Source organism: Pristiophorus japonicus, unplaced genomic scaffold (assembly GCF_044704955.1).
Source record: "Pristiophorus japonicus isolate sPriJap1 unplaced genomic scaffold, sPriJap1.hap1 HAP1_SCAFFOLD_278, whole genome shotgun sequence".
In the NCBI taxonomy this organism is placed as follows: Eukaryota; Metazoa; Chordata; class Chondrichthyes; family Pristiophoridae; genus Pristiophorus; species Pristiophorus japonicus.
The window spans coordinates 280,939-298,743 of NW_027252538.1; the positions used below are offsets into that span (position 1 = coordinate 280,939).

The following is a 17,805-nucleotide window of genomic DNA, read 5'->3' on the forward strand; positions in this document are numbered from 1 at the left end:
GCCCATTCTACTCAACCTTTCCTCATAAGTCAACCCCCTCATCTCCGGAATCAACCTAGTGAACCTTCTCTGAACTGCCTCCAAAGCAAGTACATCCTTTTGTAAATATGGAAACCAAGGCAGTATTCCAGGTGTGGCCTCACCAATACCCTGTACAATTGTAGGAAGACTTCCCTGCTTTTATACTCCATCCCCTTTGCAGTAAAGGCCAAGACACCATTGGCCTTCCTGATCACTTGCTGTACCTGAATACTAACCTTTTGTGTTTCATGCACAAATAACCCAGGTCCTGCTGTACTGCAGCACTTTGCAATTTTTCTCCATTTAAATAATAACTTGCTCTTTGATTTGTTTTGCCAAAGTGCATGACCCTCACTTTCCAACATTATACTCCATCTGCCAAATTTTTGCCCACTCACTTAGCCTGTCTATTGTTTTGCAGGTTTTTTGTGTCCTCCTCAAACATTGCTTTTTAATCACATCTTTGCATCGTCAGCAAACTTGGTTACGTTACACTCGGTCCTTTCTTCCAAGTTGTTAATATAGATTGTAAATAGTTGGGGTCCCAGCGGCACCCCACTAGCTACTGATTGCCAACCCGAGAATGAACCATTTATCCCGACTCTCTGTTTTCTGTTAGCCAATCCTCTATCCATGCTAATATATTACCCCCAACCCCGTGAACTTTTATCTTGCGCAGTAACCTTTTATTTGGCATCTTCTCAAATGCCTTCTGGAAGTCCAAATACACCAAATCCACTGGTTCCCCTTCATCCACCCTGTTCGTTACATCTTCAAAGAATTCCAGCAATTTGTCAAACATGACTTCCCCTTCATTATTCCGTGCTGACTCTGCCTGACCGAATTATGCTTTTCCAAATGTCCTGCTACTGCTTCTTTAATAATGGACTCCAACATTTTCCCAACCACAGATGTTAGGCTAACTGGTCTAGTTTCCTGCTTTTTGTCTACCTCCTTTTTTAAATAGTGGTGCTACATTTTCCATTTTCCAATTTGCTGGGACCTCCCAGAATCCAGGGAATTTTGGTAAATTATAACCAATGCATCCACTATCCCTGCCATTACTTCTCTTAAGACGCTAGGATGCAAGTCATCAGATCCAGGGGATTTACCCGCCTTTAGTCCCATTATCTTACTTCTTAGTGATTGTGATAAGTTCCTCCCCTGCTATAGCCCCTTGACTACCCACTGTTGGAATATTGCTTTTGTCCTCTACTGTAAAGACTGATACAAAATATTTATTCAGAGCTCCTGCCATCTCCATGTTCCCCATCACTAATTCCCGTTCTCGTCCTCTGAGGGATCAACATTTACTTTAGCCACTCTTTTCATTTTTTTATACCTATAGAAACTCTTGCTATCTGTTTTTATATTTTGTGCTAGTTTACTTTCACAGTCTATCTTCTCTTTCTTAATGATTTTTTTTAGTCATTCTTTGCTGGCTTTTAAAAGCTTCCCAATCTTCTGTCCTCCCACTAGTTTTGGCCACTTTGTATGCCCTTGTTTTTAATTGGATACCGTCCTTTATTTCTTTAGTTAGCCACGGATGGCTATCTTTTCTTTTACACCCTCAATGGAACTGGAACTGGATTGCAGTGGGACTTTCAGGAGAATATTAAAGTTGGGCACCACAGAAATAATTACAATCTGAGCGTCAACATCAGGGCAACTTATTCCCGGGGCATTCATTCATCGTGGGTCACCCTGACCTGCGAGACGACATATTCTCATCCGTTCCGTGTACTGCTTTCATCTGCATAGTGCTACATGTAACGTGATTCGTGATCGGTATTGAACTGTATCCTGGAATGTAATGTAAACCTGTTATTATCTGCTCCATGTAATACCCTTATTTGCACAGTACTACATGTAACGTGATTTACAGATTGTACTAAACTGTACCTTGAAATGAAATGCACGCTAGTGCATCGTATGGAACTGCTGTCAGCATCCAAACGAATTGTATGGAATTGCTGACCGCAAGGTACTGAACTATTTTCCAATGTATTTGGAAAATTTTATATAAATAAAGTATATTTTTGAAGAAAAAAAAGCCACCGCGGGTCGTGCGGATAAAAGAGCATACCACTGCAGCTTCCAGAGTGAGCTGCTACAAGTGTGCGACAGCTTCGGGGTGGGCGACTGGATGACATCATCAAAACCCAGATCGCAGTTTGGAGCGTGGGCAGGAACATCGGCGGGGTCCAGGTACAGCGGAGGAGCGGGAAAGTCGGAGCGGATGAGCGATGAGAGATTGTGGCGGAGGAATGGTGAGAGATCGTGGTGGAGGAACGGTGAGAGATCGTGGCGGAGGAATGGTGAGAGATCGTGGCGGAGGTGCGGTGAATGAGGGTACGGGCCCAGAAGAGCCGAGAGCCCAGGGACAGCACGGACCTGCCCACACTGCGATATGTGTGCGCACTAGGTCCTTGAAGCAGAGCAGGTCTTCAGCCGTCCTGGTTAACCCTTGCCACTGGATAAAGGCCAAGCTCTGTCAATCCCGTGTGGTGGCTGGTGTGAGACGGTCACCACACGTTAAAACAATCCAGGCACAGGCATCTTCCACCCTTCAATTGGAGTTCAGGACTGGAATATCGGCTCCTTCATTGAAACATCTGCAAACCCATGTGGAAGCAAGTCATCCTGGTGCCAGGGAGCGCTGATGATGATGAAGACCATTCTCGGGGAGGTTGCGGGTATTCCCGGGATTCTGTAGATATTGTGGGAGGCAGATTAGTTCGGTGACAATCGCAGATCCGCCTCGGAATAGACAAAACAATCTGTGACCCTCCTGTGAAGCACCTGGGGACCTTTTACTGCATTAAAGGCACTATATAAACACAAGTTGTTGTTGTTACCCGCCAATCCCTCTTTCTTTTCATAGGCAGTCCCTCGGAATCAAGGAAAACTTGCTTCCACTCCTAAAATATGAGTTCTTTGGTGGTTGAACAGTCCAATACAAGAGCCAAAGACCCTGTCACAAGTGGGACAGATATTTGTCGGAGGAAGGGGTGGGTGGCACTGATTTATCACACGCTCCTTCCGCTACCTGCACTTGACCTCTTCACGCTCGTGGCGTTGAGATTCGAAGAGCTCAACGCCCACCCGGATGCACTTCCTCCACTTAGGGCGGTCTTTGGCCAGGGTCTCCCAGGTGTCAGTGGGGATGTTGCACTTTATCAGGGAGGCTTTGAGGGTGTCCTTGTAACGTTTCCTCTGCCCACCTTTGGCTCGTTTGCCGTGACGGAGCTCCGAGTAGCGCGCTTGCTTTGGGAGTCCTGTGTCAGGCATGCGGACAATGTGGCCTGCCCAGCGGAGCTGGTCGAGTGTGGTCAGTGCTTCAATGCTGGGGATGTTGGCCTGGTCGAGGACGCTAACGTTGGTGCGTCTGTCCTCCCAGGGGATTTGCAGGATCTTGCGGAGACATCGTTGGTGGTATTTCTCCAGCGACTTGAGCTGTCTGCTGTACATGGTCCATGTCTCTGAGCCATACAGGAGGGCGGCTATTACTACAGCCCTGTAGACCATGAGCTCGGTGGTAGGTTTGAGGGCCTGGTCTTCAAACACTCTTTTCCTCAGGCGGCCGAAGGCTGCACTGGCGCACTGGAGGCGGTGTTGGATCTGGTGGTCAATGCCTGCCCTTGTTGATAAGAGACTCCCGAGGTTTGGGGAATGGTCCCCGGTGTCCAGGGCCGCGCCGTGGACCTTGCTGACTGGGGGGCAGTGCTGTGCGGCGGGGACAGGCTGCTGGAGGACCTTTGTCTTACGGATGTTTAGTGTTAGGCCCGAGCTCTCGGCCGCCTCAGTAAATACGTCACAATGTCCTGGAGTGGAACACAGGGGCAAAGGTCATCGCCCGTTAAACATTCAAATATTTCAACCCAACCGCCAAGCTCCGAGCGCGAGCCTCGCTCAACCCAAATCATGGCCGCAAACCCCGCCTCCCGGCGGCGCTTATTGGCTAGGGGCGGCCCAGTGAGGAGCTCCCGGGGGAGCGGATTGGCCTGAGCACCTGTCACTCAGAGTGAGGGAGGCGGGTTCACGGGGGCGGGGCTCTCCCGGGGGAAGCGGATTGGCCGGAGCGCCTGTCACTCAGAGTGAGGGAGGCGGACCCGGACCCGGACCCAGGCCTCAGTGAGACTCGGAGCTCGGGCAGTGTGTTTGGGCCGGGCGCCAGTGACGCGGCGCTGGGCCCTTTGTGTCGGTGAGTTGGAGCCGGTGGGAGCGGCCGCCTGGTTTTATACCCGGCGGTGGGGGGAGATGATGGATGATGAGGAGGAGGATTGGAGCTGGATGTGGGGTGGAAAGTGAGGATAGGTGTAAGGAGGCGGAATGGGGGTGAGGATGTGGGTGGTGTGTGAGGAGGGGGACAGTGTGGTTGAGGGGAGGTGGGAGAATGCGGGTTAAGATGTGGGGAGGAGATGGGGGCAGAGGATGGGGCAGTGAGGAGGAGGGGGTGGAATGTGAGGAGGAGATGGGACAGGAATGTGGAGGTGAAGGAGGGGTCACATTGCCCAGTTTAACACTTTGCCGATTGTACAAATTATAAATTTACTTTTAATTTTTTTAATTTTAGCAGCGCCGTGGCTCTTGTCAGCTCCGAGAATCATCGACGCCCACAGCACAGGAGGAGGCCATTAGGCCCATCGTGCCTGTGAAAGAGCTGTCCCATTAGTCTCACTCCCTGCTCTTACCCCAGAGCCCTGCGAATGTCTCCTATTCAACAATTTATCTAATTCTCTTTTGAAAGTTACTATTGAATCTGCTTCCACCACCCTTTCAGGCAGTGCACTCCAGATCACCATAACTCACTGTGCAAAAATGTATCCCCTCATTTACTCCCTGGATTTTTTTTTGCCATTTGCCAATTATCTTCAGATCTCGGAGTTTCAATCCCAGGAGAAAATGAAGACAATCCTACATTCTCCGAGGCAGAAGAAAACCTCTTTTGACGATTTTGAGTTTGAACAGCAAGAGAGCATCTCTGAAATGCCGGTGAATTCTCAGTGGGTCGATGTGGGCTGTGCCTGTACAGTTAGCGTGTTATGTATCCCATGCTGGCTAACAACTCTATCCCTGTGCATTTTCAGCAGCGTGGCTTGGCGTTTATTAAGCATTATGATCAATGTGCTGGTGAGCTGCGATAGTTTTGTTTCCTTCTTCAACAAACTCTCTCTGTCTTCACAGGAACAGTCGAATCAATCGCAGAACCTCATCGACTCTGAATTTTCCACATTGTGCAATATTTTGGATGAAAAGGAACCGAATTTGGTCAAAGAACTGAATGAGGAAAAGGATGATATTTTATTCAGAATGGAGACAAATCTGAGGGAAATCTGAGACAATTCATGATAAGCTTTCCTTGCTGTAGATAAAAGACCTGAACTTGGGGATAGAAAGTACAATTTTGAAGTTTGCAGATGAGTCAAAACTTGGCAACGTAGTGAATAGTGAGCAGGATAGAATCAGACTTCAGGAAGACAAAGACAGACTGGAGAAATGGGCAGACACATGGCAGGTACAGTTTAATGCGGATGAGTGTGTAGTGATGCACTTTGGGAAGAACAACATGGAGAGGCAGTATAATCTAAATGGTGCTATTTTGAGGGTTGTGCAAAAACAGAATGAACTGGGGTAAATCTTTGAAGGTGGCAGGGCAAGTTGATAAGACAGTCAAGAAAGCCTGTGGGGTACTTGGCTTTGTAAACGGGGGCATTGAATTCAATACGAGGGAGTCATGCTGAACCTTTACACATCACTGGTTAGGCTGCAGCTGGAGTATTGTGTAGAATTCTGGGAAGCAGACTTGAGGAAGGATGTCAAAGTCTTGGAGAGAGTAAGGAGGAGGTTTATTGGGATGAGAGTAGGAATGAGGGACTTCAGTAAAGTAGAGAGATAGCAGAAGCTGGGATTGTTCTCCTTAGAGCAGCAAAGGTCAAGGGGACACCTAATGGAGGTAATCAAAATTCTGAGGGGGTTTTGATTGAGCAAACGGGAGAAGCTGTTTCTTCTGACAACCGGATCGGTAGCCCGAGGTCACAGATCTAAAATAATTGGCAAGAGAACTAGAGGGGAAATGTGGAGATATGTTTTCAGATTTGGAACCTGAAAGGGCGGTAGAAGCAGATTCCATCGGGACGTTCAAAGGGCAATGGGACATGTAGCTGGAGAGAACTCATTTGCAGGGTTATGGGGAAAGGATTGGGTGTGGGAATAAATTGGACAGCTCTTTCACAGGATCAACAGCTTTAATCTCCTCGTGTCTTTGACATCCAGGCCCACATCACATCCCTGCTGTCTACTCTGCTGTGCCTGAATACTCTTACAAAAATTATTCATTCACAGAGTTGTGGAAATCTGGAACTCTCTCCCTCAAAAGACTGAATGCGAGAATCAAACAATTCACCATTTTCCAGACTGAGATGGGTAGATTGTTGTTGGTTAAGGGCATCAAGGGATATGGAGCAGAAGTGGGTAAATGCAGTTGAGGTACATATCAGCCATGATCTAACTGGTGGAACTCCTGTCCCTGTGCACCATCCTCTGCAGTCAGCTATGTTTATAATATTCCCACAACACTGGAGTTCCCGAGTGCTGCAGTAACCTCGTGTTTTGGAATTGCTTATTCTGAATGCATTCAGCATTCACTTCTATACAGCTTACTGTAGATGTTCCATCTTTTGGACCCTAGTTTACCCTTGTTAATGTTGCCTGGTTCTTGTATATCACCCACCTGCTGTCTAGATTCCACTCTGTAATCAATGTCATGTGGATCACCTTTCCTCCTGGCCTTCTCCCTCCTCCAATGTAAATGCTTCTTGCAGCTACTTCAACGTTCCTGACCAGTTCCATGGTTTTTATTTGGTCATCTCTCTCCCATTTTTTGTCACAAGAACGATGCCATTTACGCTTCAACGTCCCAGTATTATTTTCACAGCAGATTTACATAATTTGCGATTTTCTTTGCAAACATCTTTGTCACCAAAAACAGGAAGTATAACACAGGGAATTGCCTTGATTTTCTCGGCCATCCTTGCATGGGAGGGTTCAGAGCCCTTACAGGATTTCATACATTGTCATTTAGAACCCCCCTGCTCCTCCAGTACCTTTTGTCATTTATCTTCAATGTGCACAGACCTATCTCTGGGTAACCAACTCATCATCATTACCGCACTCATCACCACCCACCTCCCTACAGCCAGAATCTCCCTGCACATTAACAGACTGCAGGAAGATATCCGTGAATGGTCACGTGGGCAGAACAGTGACAAATAGAATTCAATCCGCAGAAGTGTGAGGTCATGCATTTGGGGAGGGCTAACAAGACAAGGGAATACACATTACATGGTGGGACACTGAGCAGTGTAGAGGAGCTGACACTGAGACACACAGGCTCTACGGTAGCAGAGGGGAGTGAATTGTTCCTTTACCCGCTGTGTACTGTACATGTACAGGAGCTGGCACTGAGAGGCACATGGGCCGTACAGTACCAGGCAGGAGTGAATCGTTCCCCTTTATCCACTGTACTGTACATGTACAGGAGCTGGCACTGAGAGGCACATGGGCCGTACAGTACCAGGCGGGAGTGAATCGTTCCCCTTTATCCACTGTGTACTGTACATGTACAGGAGCTGGCACTGAGAGGCACGGGCTCTACAGTACCAGGCGGGAGTGAATCGTTCCCCTTTACCCGCTGTGTACAGGAGCTGACACTGAGACACGCACGAACTTTACAGAAGCAGCCGGGAGTGAATTGTTCCTTTACCCGCTGTGTACAGGAGCTGGCACTGAGACACACGCGGGCTCTACAGTACCAGAGGGGAGTGAATCGTTCCCCTTTACCCACTGTGTACTGTACATGTACAGGAGCTGGCACTGAGAGGCACACGAGCCATACAGTACCAGGCGGGAGTGAATCGTTCCCCTTTACCCGCTGTGTACAGGAGCTGAAACTGAGACACAAACGGGCTTCACAGAAGCAGCCGGGAGTGAATCGTTCCCCTTTACCCGCTGTGTACTGTACATGTACATGAGATGACACAGACACACATGGACTTTACAGTAGCAGACGGGATTTCTGAGGATGTTGCCTGGACTGGAGAATTTTAGCTTTGAGGAAAGACTGGATAGGCTGAGATTGTTTATTCTTTGGCAAAGAGGAGGCTGAGGAGAGAGCTGAGTGAATAGGAAGGACCTATTTCCCTTAGCAGTGGGGTCAACAAGCAGGGGCCATAGATTTAAAGTAATTGGTAGGAGGTTTAGCGGGTATTTGAGGGGAAATGTTTTCACCCAGAGGGTGGTTGGGGTATGGAACTCACTTACCGAAAGGTTGGTAGAGGCAGAAAACCTCACCACTACTAAAACGTACTTGAATGTGCACTTGAAGTGCCATAACCTACAGGGCTAGGACCGAGAGCTGGAAAGTGGGATTAGGCCGGATAACTCTTCGTCGGCCGGCACGGACACAATGGGCCGAAATGGCCTCCTGCCCTGCTGTAAATTTCTATGATTCTATGAACTGCATCTTTGTCCTAACTATGTTCTCTGGCTTCTGAACTACTTGTTCCTCCATTACTTGGTCTTCTGCATTCGGAGTTAGTGCTTGATCTAATGAAATGGTGGAACAGTCTCGAGGGGCTGAATGGCCTACTCCTGTTCCTATGTTCCTATATCTGCACATTGTTGCAAGAACAGAAGAATTAGGAACAGGAGTAGGCCATCTAGCCCCTCGAGCCTGCTCCGCCATTCAACAAGATCATGGCTGATCTGGCCGTGGACTCAGCTCCACTTACCCGCCCGCTGCCCGTAACCCTTAATTCCCTTATTGGTTAAAAATTTATCTATCTGTGATTTGAATACATTTAATGAGCTAGCCTCAACTGCTTCCTTGGGCAGAGAATTCCACAGATTCACAACCCTCTGGGAGAAGAAATTCCTTCTCAACTCGGTTTTAAATTGGCTCCCGCATATTTTGAGGCTGTGCCCCCTAGTTCTAGTCTCCCCGATCAGAGGAAACAACCTCTCTGCCTCTATCTTGTCTATCCCTTTCATTATTTTAAATGTTTCTATAAGATCACCACTCATCCTTCTGAACTCCAACGAGAAAAGACGCAGTCTAGTCAATCTATTATCATAAGGTAACCCCCTCATCTCCGGAGTCAGCCTAGTGAATCGTCTCTGTACCCCCTCCAAAGCTAGTATATCCTTCCTTAAGAAAGGTGACTTTCTTAGTGTCTTTACAAGCATTCTTCCTGCCGTCAGTACATCCTCTATTATCTTATGTGCTCAGTTTCCCCCAGCAGTTATTTCTGTTTCTTGCTGCCCCTGTATCTGTTTGCAAAAATCCCTGTCCCAGCTCCCCAGTGACTCGCCCTCATTATGGAGTACCAGACCATGCACTTCACTAAACTGACTCAATTTGTCCAATACTATCCACTGGTCTTTGCTTATTAGCTTTACAACCGTTTCCTTCCATTAGTTACCATCTGCTCCTCTCAAAGGCCCAAACATAGAAACATAAAAAAAATAGGTGCAGGAGTAGGCCATTCGGCCCTTCGAACCTGCACCGCCATTCAATGAGTTCATGGCTGAACATGCAACTTCAGTAACCCATTCCTGCTTTCTCGCCATACCCCTTGATCCCCCTAGTAGTAAGGAGTACATCTAACTCCTTTTTGAATATATTTAGTGAATTGGCCTCAACAACTTTCTGTGGTAGAGAATTCCACAGGTTCACCACTCTCTGGGTGAAGAAGTTTCTCCTCATTTCGGTCCAAAATGGCTTACCCCTTATCCTTACACTGTGACCCCTGGTTCTGGACTTCCCCAACATTGGGAACATTCTTCCTGCATCTAACCTGTCTAAACCCGTCAGAATTTTAAACGTTTATATGAGATCCTCTCTCATTCTTCTGAACTCCAGTGAATACAAGCCCAGTTGATCCAGTCTTTCTTGATATGTCACTCCCGCCATCCCGAGAATCAGTCTGGTGAACCTTCGCTGCACCCCCTCAATAGCAAGAATGTCCTTCCTCAAGTTAGGAGACCAAAACTGTACACAATACTCCAGGTGTGGCCTACCAAGGCCCTGTACAACTGTAGTAATACCTCCCTGCCCCTGTACTCAAATCCCCTCGCTATGAAGGCCAACATGCCATTTGCTTTCTTAACCACCTGCTGTACCTGCATGCCAACCTTCAATGACTGATGTACCATGACACCCAGGTCTCGTTGCACCTCCCCTTTTTCTAATCTGTCACCATTCAGATAATAGTCTGTCTCTCTGTTTTTACAACCAAAGTGGACAACCTCACATTTATCCACATTATACTTCATCTGCCATGCATTTTCCGACTCACCGAACCTATCCAAGTCACTCTGCAGCCTCATAGCATCCTCCTCGCAGCTCACACTGCCACCCAACTTAGTGTCATCCGCAAATTTGGAGATACTACATTTAATCCCCTCGTCTAAATCATTAATGTACAATGTAAACAGCTGGGGCCCCAGCACAGAACCTTGCGTTACCTCACTAGTCACTGCCCGCCATTCTGAAAAGTACCCATTTACTCCTACTCTTTGCTTCCTGTCTGCCAACCAGTTCTCAATCCACGTCAGCACACTACCCGCAATCACATGTGCTTTAACTTTGCACATTAATCTCTTGTATGGGACCTTGTCAAAAGCATTCTGAAAGTCCAAATACACCACATCAACTGGTTCTCCCTTTTCCACTCTACTGGAAACATCCTCAAAAAATTCCAGAAGATTTGTCAAGCATGATTTCCCTTTCACAAATCCATGCTGACTTGGACCTATCATGTCACCTCTTTCCAAATGCGTTGCTATGACATCCTTAATAATTGATTCCATCATTTTACCCACTAACGATGTAAGGCTGACCGGTCTATAATTTCCTGTTTTCTCTCTCCCTCCTTTTTTAAAAAGTGGGGTTACATTGGCTACCCTCCACTCCATAGGAACTGATCCAAAGTCTATGGAATGTTGGAAAATGACTATCAATGCATCCGCTATTTCCAAGGCCACCTCCTTAAGTACTCTGGGATGCAGACCATCAGGCCCTGGGGATTTATCGGCCTTCAATCCCATCAATTTCCCCAACACAATTTCCCGACTAATAAGGATTTCCCTCAGTTCCTCCTTCGTACTAGACCCTCTGACCCCTTTTATATCCGGAAGGTTGTTTGTGTCCTCCTTAGTGAATACCGAACCAAAGTACTTGTTCAATTGGTCTGCCATTTCTTTGTTCCCAGTTATGACTTCCCCTGATTCTGACTGCAGGGGACCAACGTTTGTCTTTACTAACCTTTTTCTCTTTACATATCAATAGGAGCTTTTGCAGTCCATTTTAATGTTCCCTGCAAGCTTTCTCTCGCACTCTATTTTCCCTGCCCTCATCAAACGCTTTTTCCTCCTCTGCTGAGTTCTAAATTTCTCCCAGTCCCCTGGTTCACTGCTATTTCTGGCCAATTTGTATGCCACTTCCTTGGCTTTATTACCATCCCTGATTTCCCTTGATAGCCACGGTTGAGCCACCTTCCCTTTTTTATTTTTCTGCCAGACAGGCATGTTCAATTGTTGTAGTTCATCCATGCGGTCTCTAAATGTCTGCCATTGCCCATCCACTGTCAACCCCTTAAGTATCATTCGCCAATCTATCCTAGCCAATTCACGCCTCATACCTTCAAAGTTACCCTTTAAGTTCTGGACCATGGTCTCTGAATTAACTGTTTCCTTCTCCATCCTAATGTAGAATTCCACCATATTATGGTCACTCTTCCCCAAGGGCCTCGCACAACGAGATTGTTAATTAATCCTCTCTCATTACACAACACCCAGTCTGAGATGGCCTCCCCCTTAGTTGGTTCCTTGACATATTGGTCTAGAAAACCATGCGTTATGCACTCCAGGAAATCCTCCTCCACCGCATTGTTTCCAGTTTGGTTAGCCCAATCTATATGCATATTAAAGTCACCCATGATAACTGCTGCACCTTTATTGCAAGCACCCCTTATTTCCTGTTTGATGCCCTCCCCAACATCACTACTACTGTTTGGAGGTCTGTGCACAACTCCCACTCGCGTTTCCTGCCCCTTGGTATTCCGTAGCTCCACCCATACCGATTCCACATCATCCAAGCTAATGTCCTTTCTTACAATTGCATTAATTTCCTCTTTAACCAGCAACGCCACCCCGCCTTCTTTTCCTTTCTGTCCATCTTTCCTAAATGTTGAATACCCTTGGATGTTGAGTTCCCAGCCTTGGTCACCCTGGAGCCATGTCTCTGTGATGCCAATCACATCGTATCCATTAACTGCTATCTGCACAGTTAATTCGTCCACCTTATTCCAAATACTCCTCGCATTGAGGCACAGAGCTTTCAGGCTTGCCTCTTTATTACACTTTGACCCTTTAGAATTTTGCTGTAAAGTGGCCCTTTTTGTTTTTTGCCTTGGGTTTCTCTGCCCTCCACTTTTACTCATCTCCTTTCTGTCTTTTGCTTCTGTCTCCATTTTGTTCCCATCCCCCTGCCATATTAGTTTAACTCATCTCCAACAGCACTAGCAAACACTCCCCCTAGGACATTGGTTCCGGTCCTGCCCAGGTGCAGACCGTCCGTTTTGTACTGGTCCCACCTCCCCCAGAACCGGTTCCAATGCCCCAGGAATTTGAATCCCTCCCTGCTGCACCACTGCTCAAGCCACGTATTCATCTGAGCTATCCTGCTATTCCTACTCTGACTAGCACGTGGCACTGGTAGCAATCCTGAGATTACTACTTTTGAGGTCCTACTTTTTAATTTAGCTCCTAGCTCCTTAAATTCGTCTCGTAATACCTCATCCCGTTTTTTACCTATATCGTTGGTACCAATGTGCACCACGACAACTGGCTGTTCACCCTCCCTTTTCAGAATGTCTGCACCTGCTCCGCGACATCCTTGACCCTTGCACCAGGGAGGCAACATACCATCCTGGAGTCTCGGTTGCGGCCGCAGAAATGCCTATCCATTCCCCTTACAATTGAATCCCCTATTACTATCGCTCTCCCACTCTTTTTCCTGCCCTCCTGTGCAGCAGAGCCAGCCATGGTGCCTTGAACTTTGCTGCTGCTGCCTTCCCCTGGTAAGTCATCCCCCCCAACAGTACTCAAAGCGGTGTATCTGTTTTGCAGGAGGATGACCGCAGGGGACCCCTGCACTACCTTCCTTGCACTGCTCTTCCTGTTGGTCTTCCATTCCCTATCTGGCTGTGGACCCTTCACCTGCGGTAAGACCAACTCGCTACACGTGCTACTCACGTCATTCTCAGCATCGTGGATGCTCCAGAGTGAATCCACCCTCAGCTCCAATTCCGCAACGCGGTCCGTCAGGAGCTGGAGGCGGGTACACTTCCCACACACGTAGTTGTCAGGGACACCGGAAGTGTCCCCGAGTTCCCACATGGTACAGGAGGAGCATATCACTTCAGGTTTTGGGCAGCTGAGATCAGTGAGTTGCTCCACACTTTACTATTGATTCTCTAGCTCTCTCATGCTGCAAAGTCGAGCCTTGTTCAGTCTGTTTGAGCACTGCCAGCGGTCTGCTGTGCGTTAACATTTGTGTTTCTGTCTATTTCAGGAGAGTCCGCCGGAGGAGCAGAGGTACGACACGCTCCAAAAATAACTGAACAACATTATAAAGTAGGATATTGAAGAGCGGTTTTATTTTCTGCTGTTCAATATTTCATATTTACATTATTAGTGAAGCATACTATCAGCCAAACATAGCGAGAGGCAGCCTGTCTCTGGGAGCGTTTAAGGGACCCACCCAGTATAGAGTGTGGAGACATGTAATGGACATTCTCAACCCTGGTACGGAGGGCCTTTCCTGGTTTCTAACTTAACCCGTAAAACCCTCAATAAGTGGGCACATCTTAAGAATACCAGACACGAGTAAAAGAATGTAAATAATATCCATACCCCTTCAAATAAGAAAATAGATGAAATGGCAGCACTTGATGTCTGATTCATGATTTATAATGCAACAATCTAATCATCACAACTATTTTAGAAGCAGTCGTCCATTAGAATTCATTCATTAGTAAACAAAAACAGTGATCTAAATCATTAACCTGTTACACTGGGTTCTCTCATGATTTAAAACTGGAAAATTAATGCACGAGTATATTCACAACTGATTTGGTCAAATCACTTTCAATCACCTCCTGACTCCCCAAAGCCTTTCCCCCATCTCAAAGGCATAAGTCAGGAGTGTGATGGAATACTCTCCACTTTCCTGGATGAGTGCAGCTCCAACAAAGTTCAAGAAGCTCGACACCATCCAGGACAAATCATCCCGCTTGATTGGCACCCCATCCACCACCTTCAACATTCACTCCCTCCACCACCGGCGTACCGTGGCTGCAGTGTGTACCATCTACACGTTGCACTGCAGCAACTCCCAAACCCACGACCTCTACCACCCAGAGGGACAAGGGCAGCAGTTGCAGGGGAACACCCTCACCTACAAGTTCCCCTTCACATTACACACCATCCTCACTTGGTAAATATATCAGCTGTTCCTTCATCGCTGGATCAAAATCCTGGAACTCCCTCCCTAGCATCCCTGTGGGAGCACCTTCACCACACGGACTGCAGTGTTTCAAGAAGGTGGCTCACCACCCCCTTCTCGAGGGCAATTAGGGATGGGCAATAAATGCTGGCCTTGCACCACCATATCCCAGCAACGAATGAAACAAATACAGAAGAGACTTTCAACATGAAATGTTCACACTTTCATGGACAAAGATGAAGGAACGGCCTTGAAGGGAGTAGAACACAGGGAAGGTTGAAAATATTTGTGAACAAAATGAAGTAAATTAGAAATATAATGGTTGCGATGTCAGGAATGTGTTTGTTTTTAGGAAAGAGATCTGTTTTATAAAAAATATTTCTGAGCGGCCTCCAGCGAGTGTTTGAAGAGCAGCTGGTTCGGCCGCTCAACGTGCCCTCACTCCGCCCATTTGTACCTCAGAATTGCAGTCAGGGTCCTCTGTACGTCACGGGACCCCGGTTTGATGAGGTTTCCCCCCCTGAAACAGGCAGGCGTTCCCGCAGCCCATCTCGGGACCCCACCCACGGTGACGATGGCTGAAGCACCAGTGTAAACTTTAGTGCCATTTCCAGGCGACTATCGCTCCGGTTACACCAGGCGGGGGCTCTTAAAATCAGTCCTGTTAGTTCAGGATAAGAGCAGGAGGAGGCCATTCAGCCCCTGGAGCCTGTCCCACCATTCAATGAGATCACGACTGATCTGTGACCTGTCTCCATAAACCCGGCTTTGGCCCATATCCCACAATCCCTTTGGTTAACGAAAATCCATCAATCTCCGGTTTAAAATTAACAATTGAAGCTGCATCAATTGTGGTTTGCAGAAGAAAATTCCAAACTTCTCCCACCATTTGTGTGTCGAAGTATTTTCTAACTTCACTCCTGAAAGGCCTGGCTATAATTTTTGGACGGTGCCCCTAGTCCTAGACAACCCACGCAGCGGAAAGGCTTACTCTCGGTTCTTAATATCTTGAAAACTTCGATCAAATCACGTCTTAAACTTCTAAATTCCAGGGATGGGTAAGGTGCAAATTTAAAATAAAAACATTTAGTACATGACTCTGGGATGTAGTTAAGCCCCCAATTCACTTTTAAAAAATCAATGTCGCTCCTGTTGTGTAGTTTAATAACAGGCTTGCCAGAAGAGGTGTTGCACTAATTCATCTCAAACACCGCCATGTAGTGTCACCTTCTGCCTGTGGAGCAACATTACAGGCAGCAAGATCATCGGATTCTTGTGTTACACAGCTCATTCCACCCAGTAACTCCCCGTCTACAATTCACCATCGATTTGTTTCTTCTCTCTTCTCCACCCCCCTCCGCGCACGCGCTTTCTCTCCCTCGCTCCCCAGCTCCCTCCCTGCACCACCTGTGACTGGGACCAACGGCCAGCAGGTGGCAGGTTGAAATTTTGGGATGGGCCTGTTAGTGACCTTTAACTCCACAGATTGTCAGTGGTGCGGAGTTTTTCCCGCCATCATTCAGCCCCGGGGAGAAGTAGGGAAAGATTCTCTCAGTGAAAGTGTGGAGATGGGACATGATGGGACAAGTTGTCTGCATTGTAAAATGACACCTGTCCACCCTCATAGTCCAGGTACACCCTGATCGTCAGGGGCTTCACACTCTGGGTGAGGTGGGTTAGTGAGGGGGAGGTGCCGGCAAAATAGCCTCTTCCGGGATCCAGCCCCACAATCCAGTATCCGGTCTCTGTGCTCGGGGTGAATGGCCCTTTTCCCCCGGCAGACTCTCTGACCACTTCCAGACCCCACCTTGTTCCACACCTCCACCTCTGATCCCAGGACACAGCCCCAGGGATCAAACCTCTCCAGGGTGTCAGGGAGCAGCTGCCGTTTGTCTCCATGTCTCACACGGGTCCGGTCCTCAGACAGGATGAGCCAGGGATTCGCTGTGTTCGGATCCAGAGTCATAGAGGCTGGAGCTTGGGGAAAGTTAAAATACAACAGTCAGTGATTCAGTTTCTTGCTGTGATTTGTTCAAACACTTTCCTGTTTAAAGTGCCCACTCGGGCTCTGGGTTGTGATCATAGAATCAGCTGCTGCTCCAGGGTTTACGCCCTGGGGGGCGATTTACGTCGATTTTGAGCCCGAATCAGTGCCCGGAGATAAAGACCCGAAAACCACTGGACAGAGCAGGATAGAAACATAGAAATTAGGTGCAGGAGTAGGCCATTCGGCCCTTCGAGCCTGCACCACCATTCAATAAGATCATGGCTGATCATTCACCTCAGTACCCCTTTCCTGCTTTCTCTCCATACCCCTTGATCCCTTTAGCCGTAAGGGCCATAACTAACTCCCTCTTGAATATATCCAATGAACTGGCATCAACAACTCTCTGCGGCAGGGAATTCCACAACTCTGAGTGAAAAAGTTTCTCCTCATCTCAGTCCTAAATGGCTTATCCCTTATCCTTAGACTATGTTCCCTGGTTCTGGACTTCCACAGCATCGGGAACGTTCTTCCTGCATCTAACCTGTCCAGTCCCGTCAGAATTTTATATATTTCTATGAGATCCCCCCTCATCCTTCTAAACTCCAGTGAATAGAGGTCCAGTTGATCCAGTCTCTCCTCATTTGTCAGTCCTGCCATCCCGGGAATCAATCTGGTGAACCTTCGCTGCACTCCCTCAATAGCAAGAACGTCTTTCCTCAGATTAGGAAACCAAAACTGAACACAATATTCCAGGTGAGGCCTCACTAAGGTCCTGTACAACTGCAGTAAGACCTCCCTGCTCCCATACTCAAATCCCCTAACTAGGAAGGCCTTCTTCACCGCCTGCTGTACCTGTATGCTAACTTTCAATGACCGATGTACCATGACACCCAGGTCTCGTTGCACCTCCCCTTTTCCTAATCTGTCACCATTCAGATAATATTCTGCCTTCGCGTGGGGGGAGGGGGAGAGAGAGCGGGTGGGGGGGGAGAGAGTGCGGGGGGAGGAAAAGTGGGGGACAGAGAGCGGAGGGGAAGAGAGCACAGGGGGGTGGAGAGAGAGAGAAGAGGGGGGAGAAAGAGCAGGTGGGGGGGGGGGGTTGAGGAGCAGAGAGAGGGGTGGGGGAAGCTATTTCCAAAGGCCACAAGGAATGTAGTGTTGTGAATAAAATATTTCACAGGTAAGACAGCGTCCAGTATAAGGAATGCGATGGAAATAAACACACTGC

At 47.7% G+C, this 17,805-nt stretch overlaps 1 protein-coding gene and 2 long non-coding RNA genes across 3 annotated transcripts in view; 2 read left to right on the forward strand and 1 right to left on the reverse strand.

Moving 5' to 3' along the window:
* Nucleotides 1-17,805, reverse strand: part of LOC139247642 (zinc finger protein 664-like) — a 334,128-nt gene that overhangs the window by 265,512 nt on the left and 50,811 nt on the right. The window lies entirely within an intron of this gene.
* LOC139247648 (uncharacterized) overlaps nt 1-17,805 on the forward strand; it is a 497,861-nt gene that overhangs the window by 178,091 nt on the left and 301,965 nt on the right. The window lies entirely within an intron of this gene.
* LOC139247650 (uncharacterized) lies at nt 4,144-15,116 on the forward strand. The gene is made up of 3 exons (XR_011590945.1): nt 4,144-4,225; nt 5,209-5,539; nt 13,658-15,116. It is a non-coding gene; the product is annotated as an uncharacterized lncRNA (long non-coding RNA).